Consider the following 16,809-nt stretch of genomic DNA (forward strand, 5'->3'; position numbering starts at 1 on the left):
AAATATAAATGCCATCTCTTATCAGTGTGAGCCAGATCAGAATAGAATTTTTTAGTTAGTTCCTCAGAGTGTATGGATAACTCAACAGACTCAAGCCTCTTGTGCTAACTCTAAAATGTAATTTTAATAGGCAAATTGGTTAAGTTTCCACATCATTTGTGCATACTGAGTTTGCAGCTCTAAAGTAATTGGCCCCAGTTTGTGTTGATTTCAAGCTGTGTTGATTTCAACTGGCACCTCACAAGGGCAGCTGCTATAGTCTGTCTAATGTGTATGATTAAATTCTGTGCTATTTCCCTGATAATTTGGACCGTGACAACGTTCCTGGTAACTTTTCTAGTATCAATAAAGCGAGGAGAATCACTATCCAATGCACTTTATTGGGACCTTGAAATGCAGTGCAAAGTTGGAATTAAAGTTGACTCTTAATATAACATGGACAGCATTGCTAGAACATTAGTTTCATTTGTTTCTTTTCTAGAATTCTTCTTTTAGTCACAATCTGTTTTGCGTGCCTGTAGCACTGTGTGTGTGTATTATTGATGCTTAGTAAATAATTGATTTTATTGAAACTCTACCTGCTATTCTTTTTCAAAGACCCTTTAGCATAGGAGATGTCTTTATCATACAAGTGTTGATCTTTTTTTATGCATGTTAACCTAGAATTTCACCTGTTAAAACCCTTTCCCACTCATTTTTATTTTGAGTCCACATACACTAGGTAAACAATGATCAAAACTTCTGCAACACAATTCCCTCCTCACTGTGGTCCTTACCTTACAGGTATAAAAGTGTGTTTGGCATTATAAAATCTGTAATTATGAGCACCAACATTATAAGGAAAGATTCATTGTAGATGTAATGTAGTAACTTGGTGACAACACTCTTTCCCTATTTAAATGGAGGAAAGGGAACTCGTGCAATACCCTGAAGCTGATCTTAATTTATTTTAAATAGTGAATGTGGGTCTATATCTTCATTTTTAGAAGAACTGCAAACAATCCATTGCAACCTATATTTTTTCTTTTTTTGGTCAGGCTGTGTGGACTCCATAAATCAACTGTCCTATGGTCTGAGCACAAGACTGGGAGCCAGGAACTCAGGCATTCTAGAACTTGTCTGACACTGATTCCCTCAGTAAACTTGGGCAAGTCATAAAGGCTCTCTGCCTCAGTTTCTCCATTTGTAAAAATTGAGATAATACCTACTTCACAGGATGCTTCTCATAATTAATTAGTGAATATGTATAAAGTTTGAAGATGAAAAGTTTAATTAGTTGTACTGTTACCACTGCTGTTTTTGTCAGGCAGTTATGGAAAAGTACCAATTAGCACAATGTCAGTGCACTGAGATTTTTCTAGATCAGCATAGTGCTTACAGTTCTTTATTTAAGGGATTGCAATAGTCCAAAATTGTTGATGAAAACTTTGCTTCTGGAATAGTTTGCTATAATTCATTAGATCAAAAGTATTTTAAGATCAAGTAAACCATGTGACCTCCTTGGTACATATTCTTTCCAAGCTTAGTTCAGAGTGAAGATCTGGTCTGTTAAATATGATAGACTACAAACACTCATTTCTCTCAATTTCTTTATATTCTTAATCATTCATCTATGTTTTTCCCCATCCCTCCCTTTTTTTGGAGGGGATCTTCCCTCTGTGATAAGAGAGCCCCGATTCTCTGACCCTCCCTCTTTACAAACAGTCAGTGGATCCTACAGCCAGCTGCTAGCTCCAGGAGGAGCTGGGTATGAAAGAATGATCTCATATTTTGAAAACCAGAATGTAAGAGTAACTGACCCTAAATCAGCAAGCAGTTTTGACATAAAGGATGCCTTAGTATTTGTGTTGTGGTGTCCAAAGGTCTGACAGCTTGGGGAGGGGGGAGGTAGGGCTATGGATGGTTTGGCAGCTGAGAAGAAGGGTCAGGCACCTTCCTCTATATTGAGAGGGAGTCTGGAGGGCTTGGCAGCTGCAAAAGAGGTCAGGAAGGGTACTTATCACTAGGGATAAGGCATTTGTCTCTCAGTGATGGGAGGGTTTGTCTGCTGGCGAGGAGTCATGTTGGGTTTTTGGTTGCTTGAAGGGAAGTGAGGCACATGTCTCTTCATAGGAAGCTACAAGGGTTTGGCTTCTGGGATTGGTCACATAAGAGTGCTTATCGGGGGGGAAAGAGGGTATTAATCTATTTCATCCCCTTGGCTATGGTAATGGATACAGGCAAACTACAACTTTAGGTTGCTTGGCAATTTAGTAAAATACTGTTGAGGTGGGTGAGAATTACCTTGCTTTGACTGCATAAAACAGATGGACTGTTTCCTTCCTGAGTTATTGAATAGAAAGTATATGCTCCAAATGTACAGGTCATTGCTTCCAATCCATAAGGAGGATACAGCTCTAAGGCAGGTATGTTTCCCAGGAACTAGTCTTAACATGAAGTAAACATTCTGTGGTGGAAAGTAACAGATTATAAACCAGATTATAATTAAATCAGGTTTAGATTATAAGGAGCTGTGTGTTTGATTGATAAATATGTAAAATCATTTCCAAGAAGAGAAAACTGAAAATTACTGGAAAATTAAGTATCCTCCAAGTTACCTTGTGGCTGTCCCTTTTGTTTCAGCGCAGAGGAAGAAAAGAAAAGATGTATGTGTCGAATCTAATTTGATAGATATTTGAGCTTTTTTAAAATTTGTAAAGTCATCCAGAAGATTGTTCCTATGATTATTTTAATTCTGATGGAAACCATTTCTTTTCTAGGTCAACATTCCCCTACAGACCAAATGTTGAAATATAATGTTACTGTGTGGGAACCAGAAAGTTAAATAGATTAGAAATCAAGTATAAAGAAAACTGAAACTGACTGGTCTATTTTCATTGTTCGAGCTGAGTGAAATGCAAAAATTAAACAAAGAATATAAATAAAGTGAATTTGATATTTAAAATTCTTACAGTTTTAATGATCAAAGGTGGTACTAATAATAAATTTAAGGAAATTTGTTTCTTAAAAAAAAAATAGTATTTGAAACCCTGTGTCCCTCTTTAAGAAGTGTATTCTACATCCAGAATAACCTAAGCACCATTTGATAGTATTTTAAATGCATGATCCTGAGAAATGCAGAGCACCAGCAAAATTCCTTTGGACATCAGTAGTCTGCGCATCTCACGTCAGACACTAGGACGGTGATACAAATACTCCTTTTAAAAAAAAAAATTAGCTTTGCAATTTGTTCCTTCCACTTCTCCTTCCCCTATACTAACATTATAAAACATACCCTAGCTGCTCCTGTCTCCTAAAAAGCTTCATCAGATCCACCTCCCAGATACTTCTTCCACCACAGCACCCTCCTTAACACCTTTGCTTTCTAAGGAAATATTGGGATGTGTAAAGGTGATGGAAGCTGCCCCTCCCACTCTCCATATTTTCACACATATGAACAAGTAATTTCTTTAGTCTTAGTGTAACTTCAGTTTTGTTTTACATTTGTTTTTCTCCTTTTCTCTTTTGGAACTTATATCCTAAATATAGAGTACGTTGGAACTAGTAGATGTTTCATTTGTCCTTTACAAGAGGACCAAAATTAGACTGTCATTTGGCACCTAAATAAAGCAGCTAAACTGTCCTTTGTACGAACTTTACAATTACAATCTAGTGAAGTTTCAACATTTTATTTTGTTTACTGGTATTATGCAAGCAAGATCAGCACCTAAAAATCCATAAGACCTTGAGAGAGAGAGGATGAGCAGGAATGAACACAATTGTGTTTTTAATCTCCTGTTTTGAGACAGTTATTTTTCTTGTGAAGGTTTTTTGTTTTTGTTTTAAAGGTAACTTGGAAATGCTCTAAAACTGCCTATTGTAAAGGTAAAAAAAATCTAGTAAAAGGACAGAAATGGTTTCTCTAATTGTCAGAGAGAAAACTGCACAGAATGCCTGAAGCTGGGTTAGCAGTGGGACTCCCCAGGGGCAACAGAAAGATGTTATAATCAATTACCACATCATAACACTGATGTATGATAATTACTGAGTGTTCCTCCTGAGATAGTGCAGCATTTGGCTGGGATGCAGCTCTTTCATGGTCCACTGCCTGATTAATATGCAAATAATAGGTTGATTGCATGATGAATGCAGAAAATGAGTTCGCTGATAACATGAGCACCGAAGCGGGAAGATGATAAATTACTTTTACTGACTGTCCTACATTAAGTACCCTTTCTCAACAATTTTATCACAAATTAAGTAAAGCAGTATGGAGAGATTATGAGGATGTGTAAAATAATATACCTTAATAGCTTTTATAATATTGTTGCGTATAATCTAAATGGCATTTTCTTTCAGTACTTTAGCCAGTACTCCTCCAGAACGGTTTTGCATTTAGTACAGTAACACGCAGGGACAGTCCATTCAGCCACTTTCTGTTAAGATGAAGAGCAATCTGCTATACCAACATATATGACTGGTGATGGTTTGGCCTTTCTTATGAGAAAAAGAATCCAGATATTAACCCCTCAAGTATCTTGCCCCTAGCAAATGAATGTCCACATTGTTTAGTGAGGGGGGAATATTCTTCAGTACAGAACAGGATGTACACTGGACATATGTATGCTGTTGCACCTGGTTTAAGCTGTATATCCAGGGGCAAATGAGGTTAAGACACTGAACACGTTCATAGAAGTACCTGCATACTCTATCTAAGTTTGTTAAGAAGCTTGAGGTGAAGAGAGGACCAAACGAATATGATGGTGATAGCATGATGAGCTCTAGTCTCTAACTGGCTGGAGCATCAGCAAAGATGTTACAATAATAACGAAGTTAGGACCTCTTAGAAGCATTGAATCGGTGAAAAATTGTCATATAATGATTAATCTTTGCTTACAATAAGGCAATTTAAACACAAGTTTTGTTTTTGGCATCTTGGTAGGATGTTTTTATGACAGATATTTGTTTAATCTTCAGGAACTCATTAATAAAACTGTTCCTACACACAAGCTGCTTTAGTAATAAGGTTACTGAAGATAATTTTTTTAACAGTTACTGTATTCTTAAATCAATATGGATTTCTGAAGAAGTAGTGAGCTATGGCAACACAGAAAAATCAGGTTTTTAAAGAGGGCTTGGCGGTGTACAATGGTGTCTTAAAAACCTGCCAGGATGCGAGTGTTAATTATATAAATTAAAATTTGATTTAACTTAAAAATAATCTTCTAAAATTATCTCAGCTGTGGTTCTAAAAACTGTGATTGTCTATATGCTAACACAAGCCCCCGGTTTTCTTCCTTGTTTTTCAAAAAGTGCATTAATGTAATGATCATCTAGTCCATCCCTGGACCAGTTCAAGAGTGTTCCTTAAACCATATCTTTTGGAGTTCTGTCCAGTCTTTTTTTTAAAAAGTGCTATCTAATTCCACAGGCTAATAGCACTGCCAAGAAGCTTTTTCTGGTAGCCTAAATTTCTCTTTTCTTAATTTTGTCCCATTACATCTAGTTATACCCTTAATAGAAGCTTAAATATTGTAATTCTCTACATCCTTGATGTTCACACTGCCCATTATTGGTGAATACAGATATTCTCTTTAGGACCCCTCAACACTGCCCAGTCCTCTTAACTTGTTACATATTGTATGTTTTGGTTTATGTCAATAGTGCAGTATCTCTTCCCTCATAGCCATGTTTGCATATTAATTCTTACTGTGCTGCAGAACTCTTTGTATCAGCACCTCTTTGTATCAGGGAGCACCTGGGCAGCTACACCATAGTGCATAGATTGCCTAGAAGACACACCCACAGAGGGCTTGAGAAACAGACGACCAGCCAAACTAGTAGCACAGGATAGCCCCCAAAGCAAAATACTTTGAAGAACCAGTTACACAAGAAGGCAACTGTGTGTCAGCCTAGGCCCTGGTAAGGATGAAACACTGTTAACTGCTGTAGTTGCTAACAAACTATTATCCACGCTGCATGTGGACACAAATCCTGTTTGGAGCCTAGTATGCGTCCATTGGGTTATAAATTTGGTTTAAAGTCAGAGGGTGAATAAAGCATTCTTTAGCCAATTAGATAAGCTATCTGTAAGTGAATAGCAGTGCATACCAACTCCCCCTGTGGATCCTGTGGGCGTGAACTAAAAAGTACCTAAAAAGAACAGGAGGACTTGTGGCACCTTAGAGACTAACAAATTTATTAGAGCATAAGCTTTTGTGGGCTACAACCCACTTCATCAGATGCACAGAATGTAACATATAGTAAGAAGATATATATATATATATATATATATATATATGTAAAATACACATACAGAGAAGGTGGAAGTTGCCATACAAACTGTAAGAGGGTAATTAATTAAGATGAGCTGTTATCAGCAGGAGAAAAACACTTTTGTAGTGATAATCAAGATGGCCCATTTAGACAGTTGACAAGAAGGTGTGAGGATACTTAACATGGGGAAATAGATTCAATATGTGTAACGACCCAGCCAGTCCCAGTCTCTATCCAAACCCAAGTTAATGGTATCTAGTTTGCATATTAATTCAAGCTCAGCAGTTTCTCGTTGGAGTCTGTTTTTGAAGCTTTTCTGTTGCAAAATTGCCACCCTTAAGTCTTTTACTGACTAGTAGAGTAGGGGCGTTGGGGGATGAGAGCTAAGGAAGCGTTATTCTTGGCATACTGTGGGGCCATGCGGGTACCTAACGCCCCTACTCTACTTGCGCTACATTGATGTCATCTTCATCATCTGGACCCATGGAAAAGAACTCTTGAGGAATTCCACCATGATTTCAACCAATTTCCATCCCACCATCAACCTCAGCCTAGACCACTCTACACAAGCGGTCCATTTCCTGGACACTACTGTGCTAATAAGAGATGGTCACATAAACACTACTCTATACCGGAAACCTAATGACCACTATACTTACCTACATGCCTCCAGCTTCCATCCAGGACACACCACACGATCCATTGTCTACAACCAAGCTCTAAGATACAGCTGCATTTGCTCCAATCCCTCAGGCAGAGACAAACACCTACAAGATCTCTATCAAGCATTCTTAAAACTACAGTACCCACCTGCTGAAGTGAAAAAACAGATTGACAGAGCCAGAAGAGTACCCAGAAGTCACCTCTTACAGGACAGGCCCAACAAAGAAAATAACAGAACGCCACTAGCCATCACCTTCAGCCCCCAACTAAAACCTCTCCAATACATCATCAAGGATCTACAACCTATCCTGAAGGACGACCCATCACTCTCACAGATCTTGGGAGACAGGCCAGTCCTCGCTTGCAGACAGACCCCCAACCTGAAGCAAATACTCTCCAGCAACCACACAACAAAAACACTAACCCAGGAACCTATCTTTGCCACATAGCCTGATGCCAACTCTGTCCACATATTTATTCAAGTGACACCATCATAGGACCTAATCACATTAGGCATGCCATCAAGGGCTTGTTCACCTGCACATCTACCAGTGTGATATGTCATCATGTGCCAGCAATGCCCCTCTGCCATGTGCATTGGCCAAACCGGACAGTCTCTATGCAAAAGAATAAATGCATACAAATCTGACATCAGGAATCATAACATTCAAGAACCGGTAGGAGAACACTTCAACCTCTCTGGCTGCTCAGTAAAAGACTTAAGGGTGGCAATTCTGCAACAGAAAAGCTTCAAAAACAGACTCCAACGAGAAACTGCTGAGCTTGAATTAATATGCAAACTAGATACCATTAACTTGGGTTTGACTAGAGACTGGGAATGGCTGGGTCATTACACATATTGAATCTATTTCCCCATGTTAAGTATCCTCAGACCTTCTTGTCAACTGTCTAAATGGGCCATCTTGATTATCACTACAAAAGTTTTTTTTCTTCTGCTGATAATAGCTCATCTTAATTAATTAGCCTCTTACAGTTTGTATGGCAACTTCCACCTTCTCTGTATATGTGTGTGTGTGTATCTTCTTACTATATGTTCCATTCTGTGCATCCGATGAAGTGGGCTGTAGCCCACGAAAGCTTATGCTCTAATAAATTTGTTAGTCTCTAAGGTGCCACAAGTACTTCTGTTCTTCTTGCAGATATAGACTAAAACGGCTGCTACTCTATAAAAGGTACGTAGCTCACATTAACCTCATCCTCTTTAAACAGACTACATTAATACAAACTTGGCACCTTTTCATTTGCACCTGCAGCATTCACACAGGGAGTAACTGCGGAGCACCTGTATGCACACTGCGTAGTCTGAACTGTGGGGCAGTCTAGACATAAACTTGAACTTTTCTCACTGGTTGCCAGTACCAGTGCTAGACAATGATAAAAGCCTTCATTTCGACTGAGCACTGGCCTAATTGACATCTTTGCCACCCTATCACATTATAAATTAAGGCAGTTTGGGACTCTATATCGATAGAGATGGTATGGTAGAGACTAAGGAAGTGACGTTTTCTTCTCTGCTCTTGAAATACTATATTTAAAACTGCCTGCGCCTGATCTACACTAGGGCCTTTACCACTGCTGTGAACTGCACCACTACTAGCAAACATCGTTCTGAAGGGACGTAATTTGTAGTAACATTGGGCACTATGGGTTGAATTTTCAAAAGTATCTAATCAAGTTAGATGCCCAGCTCCCATTAAAAGCCAATGGGAGTTGGGTACCTAACTCTCTCGAGGACTTTTGAAACCCCACCCTATGTCAGGCCCTTCAGTTGCCATTTTGGTTGCTCTTTTCTGAACTCCATCTAGTTTTGCTACATATTTCAGGTGCCCACAGCTGAAAATTTATATATAAATGTAAGTGTGGAACGAGCATAACATTGTGGAAAATGCAGCATAAAATTGTGGCGAGATCGTATAATCCCTTGCCAATGCTCAGAAGTAACTTTATTCAAGTGGTCACAACCTTTGGCCCTAATTCTGCAAACATTTCTGCACATGTGTAACCTTAGACACATTCATGAGCATGAGTATTTGCAGGGCAGGGGCCTTTGTTTTTCATTTTTTTCCCAGAATGTAAAGACGACGAAGTAGTAGCCAGGTGACCAGCCTAGGCTTTTTTGTTTTCATTATGTAATTTTTGAATTATTGGTTCAAGGAATTAAATTGATTTTTTTTTCTTTCAAAAACACACAAATGTTTGACGCAGAAGGGATTTTTTCAGATTTTTTCTGTCACCCACGAAAATTCACCTCTGAGGCAAGACCAAGTCTGGAAAGTTTCAGACCTAAGAGTTTTTTTCAGTTCTAACATTCTTATTTATTTATTCAGTTATAAACACTACAACCACCACACAAGAATCATCCAGGGAAATCTATAATCTTAACAATAGCTGGCATTCACTACCATGAATTTATATACATACTTGCTTTACATGAGTGTATGTGTCTGTCTCACACATTTAGGCTCTGGAGAGGTGGCTTATTTTCATAAGCCATATTAATGTGCAAATTGTGAATAGGCAAGGTTCACTCGTTGAAAATAAATCCATTAAAACACTACCTCTGAGAAAATATTCAATGTTCATAAATCAGTACTATTAATTAGTCATAAGAGGGCTTTATTGTAGTATTGTGCCACAAATGCTTAGCTGATTTATTACTCACGTAGATCAAACTTGTGTTTCATTTCACCACTGGTGCACAAAAAGCTCATTACTGTGTGAAAACATAAATTCCTGTGCAGGAGTTAAAATCACAGTGTAGAAAAATGGAGACCAAATTCTGCATGAAATTTTCAGATGCCAGAAAACTGAATGCATAACTCAATGGGAGTATTGCAGTTGACTTTACTTGGAAATGGATAAGGCCCTAAAGATACATCAGCGAGAGTAGGCCCAATATACTCTGGTTTTTAATCTTTAAAATGGAGATATTGTACAAACTAATAATTAGGAAAAACTAGGAGCTAATCCAGTCTCAGTATGTGCCACTTTGATCTTGGGCAACCTATCCAAATCTGTTTATTGCCCATCAACTCATCTGTGGGTAAAAACAGGCTCTCAGATATCAAATGCTCTTCTGGGAGGTGGTAAGAGAATCCTTTGTTGATGTTTATCTGTCTTCCTCTTCTATAATAATTTGCTATAGAAAAAATAACCAGATTGTTGTATCCTCTCACTACTACATGTCCTATGTTGTTGTTCTGATATTCATTTATAAGTAACTTGAATATGACTTGTTTGGTATGTACCGGAAGCCTTAGCTATGGACTTTATGAAAAGTGGTGCATCAAGCCAATCGCCAGCTAAATAATGTTTGGGTTATTGTCAGAATGTCACAGAGTACCCTGTCATTTTGTTCCAGCAACTTGTCCTTCCAAATGCACAGTTCGCCTTATGGCATGCCAGCAGTAAAAATGTCACTTACAATAATTACTTTTTGGTGAAAATGCTTGCTGACTGCCTACCTTCAAGCTGTTTTTTACACAGTGGGGAGATAATAAGAAATGACTTTATCCTGACTGCTCAAATGAACACTAAATGGAATTTAGGTTATTACTGTATATAGAGGGCTGTGTGCTGAAATTTAAATAGTGGATTGGATAAACTGCAGAGATTTGTCTCTGAAAATTATAGTGGATCTGCTTTTTCAATCCACTTCTGCCTAAAACTTAAGGCAGCTGTTGTCTGCGTGCTGCCTTCAGAATATAATACTTTTCTTAATCCTGTTAGAGGCCCCTGAATACCTTCTATGTTTCAGATGGTCTTTCCCCAACATCTCTATGTTTTGTACCTTTTGGCAGTAACATACATTCAACCATATATTCACTCCATTATTGTTGAGCTAATATAGGACTGAGTACTTCTTTCTGGAAGTCAAATGTGCCACAGAAAAAGTCTCAACACAGTAAATTTTTAATTTGCTCTGAGAACTCGGATGGATTTGGTCCAGATCGCTCTTGTCCTACCAAAAGGCTTTGGATTACATTGTCTTGGCAAAAGGACAAAAGGGAAGGAAACCACTTGCTGCCAAGCCTGTAGAAATGAGAGCGTAGCTTCCTGGGATCCATAGTCCTCGGAAGAAATACAAACAGTTCTGCTTAAGAAACCATGCTGTAGACATCCTACCAGGATATGTCACCTTCTAGGCTGTCATCCTTCTGGGATTGACAAGGTTGCATCCATCACCTAGTATTTTAACACTGCACACTCATCCATTTACCTCTTTTGGCGGGGATACTTCCATGCCTATTGTCTCGATCATATTCAAGTCCATGCTGTTCTAAAGAGTTTGTAACTAGTCAAGTCAATCACTACCTGCAAGCCTCTGAACACCAGTATCTGTTGTTTCTCTCCAGGATGAACCTCCTGCTGGCTATCTTCTGTAGATCTGGGCAGTGTTAGTGCACAGTTGAGGAGGTGCTGCTGTAAAAGCTACGTGCAGTTGAAAGAATCAAAATAAGATACATCACAAATCTGATAGATTATCCCATCCATCCTCCTGTAATTGTAGGATAGAATCCCCTGCATAGTCCACATGAAGAAAAAGGGAAATCTTTCCTTTGAGCATGTACAAGAGAACCCCAGTTTTACGTAAATTTCAAGCATGCCCACAATTTTCAGACTATGAGTGGGGGTGAGTTCAGGTCTGATTCTTATCTTACATCACTGTAAATCCAGAATAAGTCAATTGAATTCAGTGAAGTTAGACCCATGTAAAAGCAGTGAAAGTAAGATTCAGGTCCACTTGTCCTTTTACCTGAAGTGAGACTTACGCCCTGAAGTCCTGCTGAACCTGCAGGTTTTAAGGACTCTGGAGAGACTTCAGAGCTTGCTGGGCTGGCTCCCCAATCATCCACTTCCATTTTAATGTGGTGCATCTGATCTTTGGAGGAGTGGGAAGTTTAGTTTAGTTAATTGAGATTCAAGTAATCAAAGTTTGGCTGTAATATCTTCTAATCATTCATGATAATAATTGATATCTCATATAACACTCTCCATGAAGAATGTATGCATTTGGTGCTGATGCTCAGGGCATTATTGTTGGGAGTGTCCATTGGACGTTATATCTCTGTGTACGTGTGCCCAGTGCAGATCCACCTGACACTCAGTTCCTTCCACTAAATCAGAATCCATTGTAATACTCTGAAACTGTGGGGAAGAATAATGTGATTCGACGTAGCAGTCATCTGTACTAGCTGTGGTGGTTCTTTGTAAGTGGCTGTTGTTTTCATTTCCAAGCATTGCCCCTTTCGTTCCCCACTTTAGGTGATGAACAAGCAGACTCAATCCATAGAGTAATACTATATAAAGGTCTCTGAAATGTCATACATGCAGTAGTGGCTGTCTTGGATCTGGTGGAATGCACTCAACACATTAGTACCGAAATTGTCACTCAATCATAGCAAGAGTTTATACATCGTCTAATCCATTTAGACAAGTGGTTTTCAACCTTTTCTTCATGTGCAGACCCTTAACAAATTTCAAATGGAGGTGCGAACCTCTTTGGAAATCTTAGACATAGTCTGTGGACCCCTGGTTGAAAACTACTGAATTAGACAATCTGAGTGGCAATTGATTGCTCCCTAGTATTATCTTCATGAGTTTCCAGCAATCTAGAGGTTTTGGAAAATGACTTATTTCTGTATAGATAGGAACAAAGTGCCCTCTTCACTTTTGAAGAAGCCTAGTCTTTCTTGGTTATGAATGGGCTTTGGGGGGAAAAACTTATTGTTGATTTTTTTTTATATGGAAATCAGAGACTCACTTTGATAAGACTTTAGAACATGGGTATAATGCTACCATTTCCTTATAGAACACTGCTGTGGTAATATCTGAGACTATCCAAGCTGATAAAATCACCACCAGTGGTGATTTTTCAACAAGGGGGAGGCCAGGCATATCCTGGCAGTGGCTTTTAAATGATTGTTCCACCAACTTAAGTATCACATTCAAATTCCAGAAGATAGTGACTCCCACACTGGAAGAAATATATTAAATAAGCTTTTCAGAACTGTTATCACCTTAGGATGGGAGAATGTGGTAGAGTTCTGTACAGAAAAATGGCAGACTGACTTGCCTAGGGTCAGAAAATCCAGCAGAAGAACAGAAAAATCCATTACTAGGTCCAGTAGAATGTACAACCAAAACTGACGAACGAAAGCAAGAGCTCTGAGCAGTGCTTCAGACTCTGTGGTGTTTTGGTGACGAGAAAAACAGAGGAGGTTGGATTGAAAAATACCCACTTTTAAGCTTGTTGTGGCTTCATCCACTGCAATAGGGAATGCACAACCACAGAACATAAATCTGTGGTTCATGTAATAATGAGGAGGTTGATATATTGTTCTCAGCCAGCTTTGCAGTGTGCTCAACCAGAGTCAAGTCGTGTTCTCTCAGTTCAGAGTGGAATGCAATTTTGCAGGTTTTTTTTCTCTTAAATCACAGGAATTAAATATAAATATCAGCATTAAGATTGAGCAATCAAACTGTCACTGGTCAGGAAATTCCAAAATGTAGGTATTTTTCTGCAGCATTAACACAACCATATTGGATAGCTTTCAATTTTTTATGTTATAAAAATAATATAATTCACATTTAAGAAAGAAAACAAAAATAGAAAGCAGATGGGCAATGTTGACTTATTTTACGTTCATTCCTTTATTTAGCTTTATTTTGTTCTTATCCCACACTCCTGGTTGCAGTAGAAACCTTAACTTTTGGAATTTCCTAACTTACGAACAGTTTATATGCAAGGAGAATAGTGGGACCCTCCCAAGCTTTGTCCACAAGCCACGCTCCAGCTGCATCAGATGTGACCCAGATTAACTTTGCAGACCATTGTAATGTGATCGTTTCTCTCTCTTCTTGGCTGTTTTGATCAGCTGTAAGATGGTTAACAATGTCGACATCTCAACTGTCATCTGTAGGCTTCAGTGATGAAGAGGGTCTGATCACACTTCTCAAATGATTCCGGTTGTCTGCACATTCAGCCAACATCACTTCACTCATTATATTCAATTCACATTTGAAAGTAGCCATATAAGGATAGACAATTTTGGGGGGGTGAATGTGCGGGATTATGTAAAACATTATATTCTACAGAACAAGAAGGCAGGCTTGTTGGAAACATACTGCTCAGCTGACCATAGGTCCTGGAACTAGGTGTGCTGCTGCACCCCCTGGCTAGAATGGTTTCCATCATATGCAGGGTTTACAGTTTGGTTCAATGTCTCTCAGCACCCCCACTGTACAATTTGTTCCAGCACCCCTGCAGCTGACACAACCCTGCGCAGTCAGACTCCAGCTTTAGAGTACTTGATTTCTCATCCTTAATGTTGCACTAACACTAGTTTTTTGCGTTCTATATATAATTATATTAGGTATGACTATTTTATCCCTTTTAAGTATTACATCTTTCACACCCAATATATCTGAGAGCTTTACAAAATAAATATATATGCTATGTACCTGATCCTTCAACCTTTCGTTATTTTTCTCAGCATATAGTGTAATGATGATCTTAGAAGGGATGTGCATACAAGTTATTCCTGTTTTAGATATTATAAAAATCCTTCCTAAGACGAGAAACAAGAGAGATCCCTACAAACCACACAACAAGCCCCTTGAATTTCAACCAGATGCTATGGCTAAAGTCAAGGTAGCAGTGTTTGCAAACATTCCACGTTGAAATATCTGCCCTCAAAACAGTGGACTTAGTGGAAGAGAGAACATCATGGAAGCTCTTTCTAACTCACAATACTGCATAGATGCCCTTTAAATAACATGCATAACCTCTTTGGTATAATAAAGCTTTTATCTGGACTGATTAAGGTGCCGTAGTCATTAACTGGGGGCCCTGGGCTTTGCCATTTGAATGATGTGATCACCCCAACTCACGATAATAAAATCTGTTACCCCCCAACCAGTAGTACGGTCCCTCTTTCTAAACATAAATATGTGTATAAACACTTGCATATACATGTTTATTATACAAACTTAATCAATTTGATCACTCATATTTCAGTAGTATTTCTCACTCAAATTTGGGATGTGAGAAGCAGATGATGTATCAAAGAAACATTATTTTACTATATTGTTTTCATTAGCCCTTTGCAACTGCTGTTTTTTTTTGGAATCCTTAATCTGCTATTTCTCAGGTGTCCCTGAATTTTGTTTTTTTCCTGCCAGGGAGTCAAGAGACATGGGCATCACAAATTATATCATAAAACACATGAAATGACTGCAGATTAGGAGGTCAACAATTGTTAAATTAGATTTTTTCCCTTTCTTTTGTTAGCAACTTCTACTTTAAAATCCTTTTAAAAAACAAAATAGTTTTCTACATAGAGTAACAAAGAATATCTGCTTTGTGATTTCATTTTCTTGAGGAATTAATTTCTAGCTTCTTAAAAATGTCTGATTTTGAAAATGCTTTTAAATTAAGGGAAATTCACAAGAATGAATGTAGAGTGTATTTTGTTTGTTTATCTAGTGTGTGTATAATACATAGTTTGAAATCACAATACACTGAGTGCTCCTAGAATAGACCCATTGTTTTCCTTTGTGTTGCATTCCAAAATCAGATTCAGATATTCTTACCTTTTTGAGTAAATAAAAAGGTTGGTTGCTCTTAAAAACAAAATCCCAGGAGGCTGTTGATATGTTTAAAAAAAAAATGTAACTAATCCACTCTGTCTGCAACATACCACATGTTAGTGATAGGAGAGAAATATGTTGTTTTACCTTTGATGTCTGCAGTAACAGGCTGAAAAAATAGACACTGGTGAATGCTTTTGTTTAGTCCTCTGTGAGGTGTTTTGGTTTTTACTGTACTGTATATGTGTGGTTTGCAGTGCATGTATGTAGAATTGCATAGGAAATTTGCAGCTGCTCTAGTTATTTGGTAAGATTTAAGTTGGCACAAGCGACAAAAATTAGAAGGAACTTGAACCATTGCTGTGCAGTTTATTAGCCAGGCATCCATAATTTTGACCTTGATGTGGGTTAAAGGACACAGACCTGAGAAGAAATCTGTTTATCATGTAGGGAATTCATGCCATCCCTGACAGTCTACAGTGAACAAGATGGATGATCTGCCAGATTGGTCCCTCGCATGGTTGAATCGGGGCAAATTTACAGTACAATTCCTTTGCTGTTCCTGATACAAAAATAACATTTGCTGGGTTTTATATTCTATTGTATGACGACTTGGGGGTGAGCAGAAAGAAGAAATAATATTTGTAGGATTCTTATTGCCTTAAAGATGTATATAGAACTTGCTCTCCTTTTATGTCTCTCTCTTTTGCATCTTTCATAAACTATTTAAAAAATTCATTTACTTTGGTTGAGAGAGCAGTTTCTGTGAATGTGTTGGGAAGACTTCCCTAAATACAGTATGGTAAAAGCTTTTATTGCCTTGAATACCCCCATTTTATTGTGATTGCATTCAAACACCATGTTTATTTGTGAAGTATATTCCTCTATAATAATTGACGCATCAAAATATTTTGTAAGAAAATGACAGAGAAAACAATACCTAGAAATCTTATAGCCAAGTGACAGGTTTCAGAGTAACAGCCGTGTTAGTCTGTATTCGCAAAAAGAAAAGAAGTACTTGTGGCACCTTAGAGACTAACCAATTTATTTGAGCATGAGCTTTCGTGAGCTCATCGGATGAAGTGAGCTGTAGCTCACGAAAGCTCATGCTCAAATAAATTGGTTAGTCTCTAAGGTGCCACAAGTACTCCTTTTCTTATAGCCAAGTGAGTTTCTTGCAGCCCTCCACAATATTGAATGTTAATTAATTATTTGTGTTATTTTTCTGTTGCACTTATGTATCTTGTCTCTCTGAGAAAACAGAGATTAATCAAATAG

General features: G+C 38.2%; 1 protein-coding gene across 3 annotated transcripts in view; it reads left to right on the forward strand.

Moving 5' to 3' along the window:
• The window catches only part of CUX1 (cut like homeobox 1), a 398,353-nt gene that overhangs the window by 303,893 nt on the left and 77,651 nt on the right, over nucleotides 1-16,809 (forward strand). The window lies entirely within an intron of this gene.

Source organism: Eretmochelys imbricata, chromosome 17, assembly GCF_965152235.1.
Source record: "Eretmochelys imbricata isolate rEreImb1 chromosome 17, rEreImb1.hap1, whole genome shotgun sequence".
Classification (NCBI taxonomy): domain Eukaryota; kingdom Metazoa; phylum Chordata; order Testudines; family Cheloniidae; genus Eretmochelys; species Eretmochelys imbricata.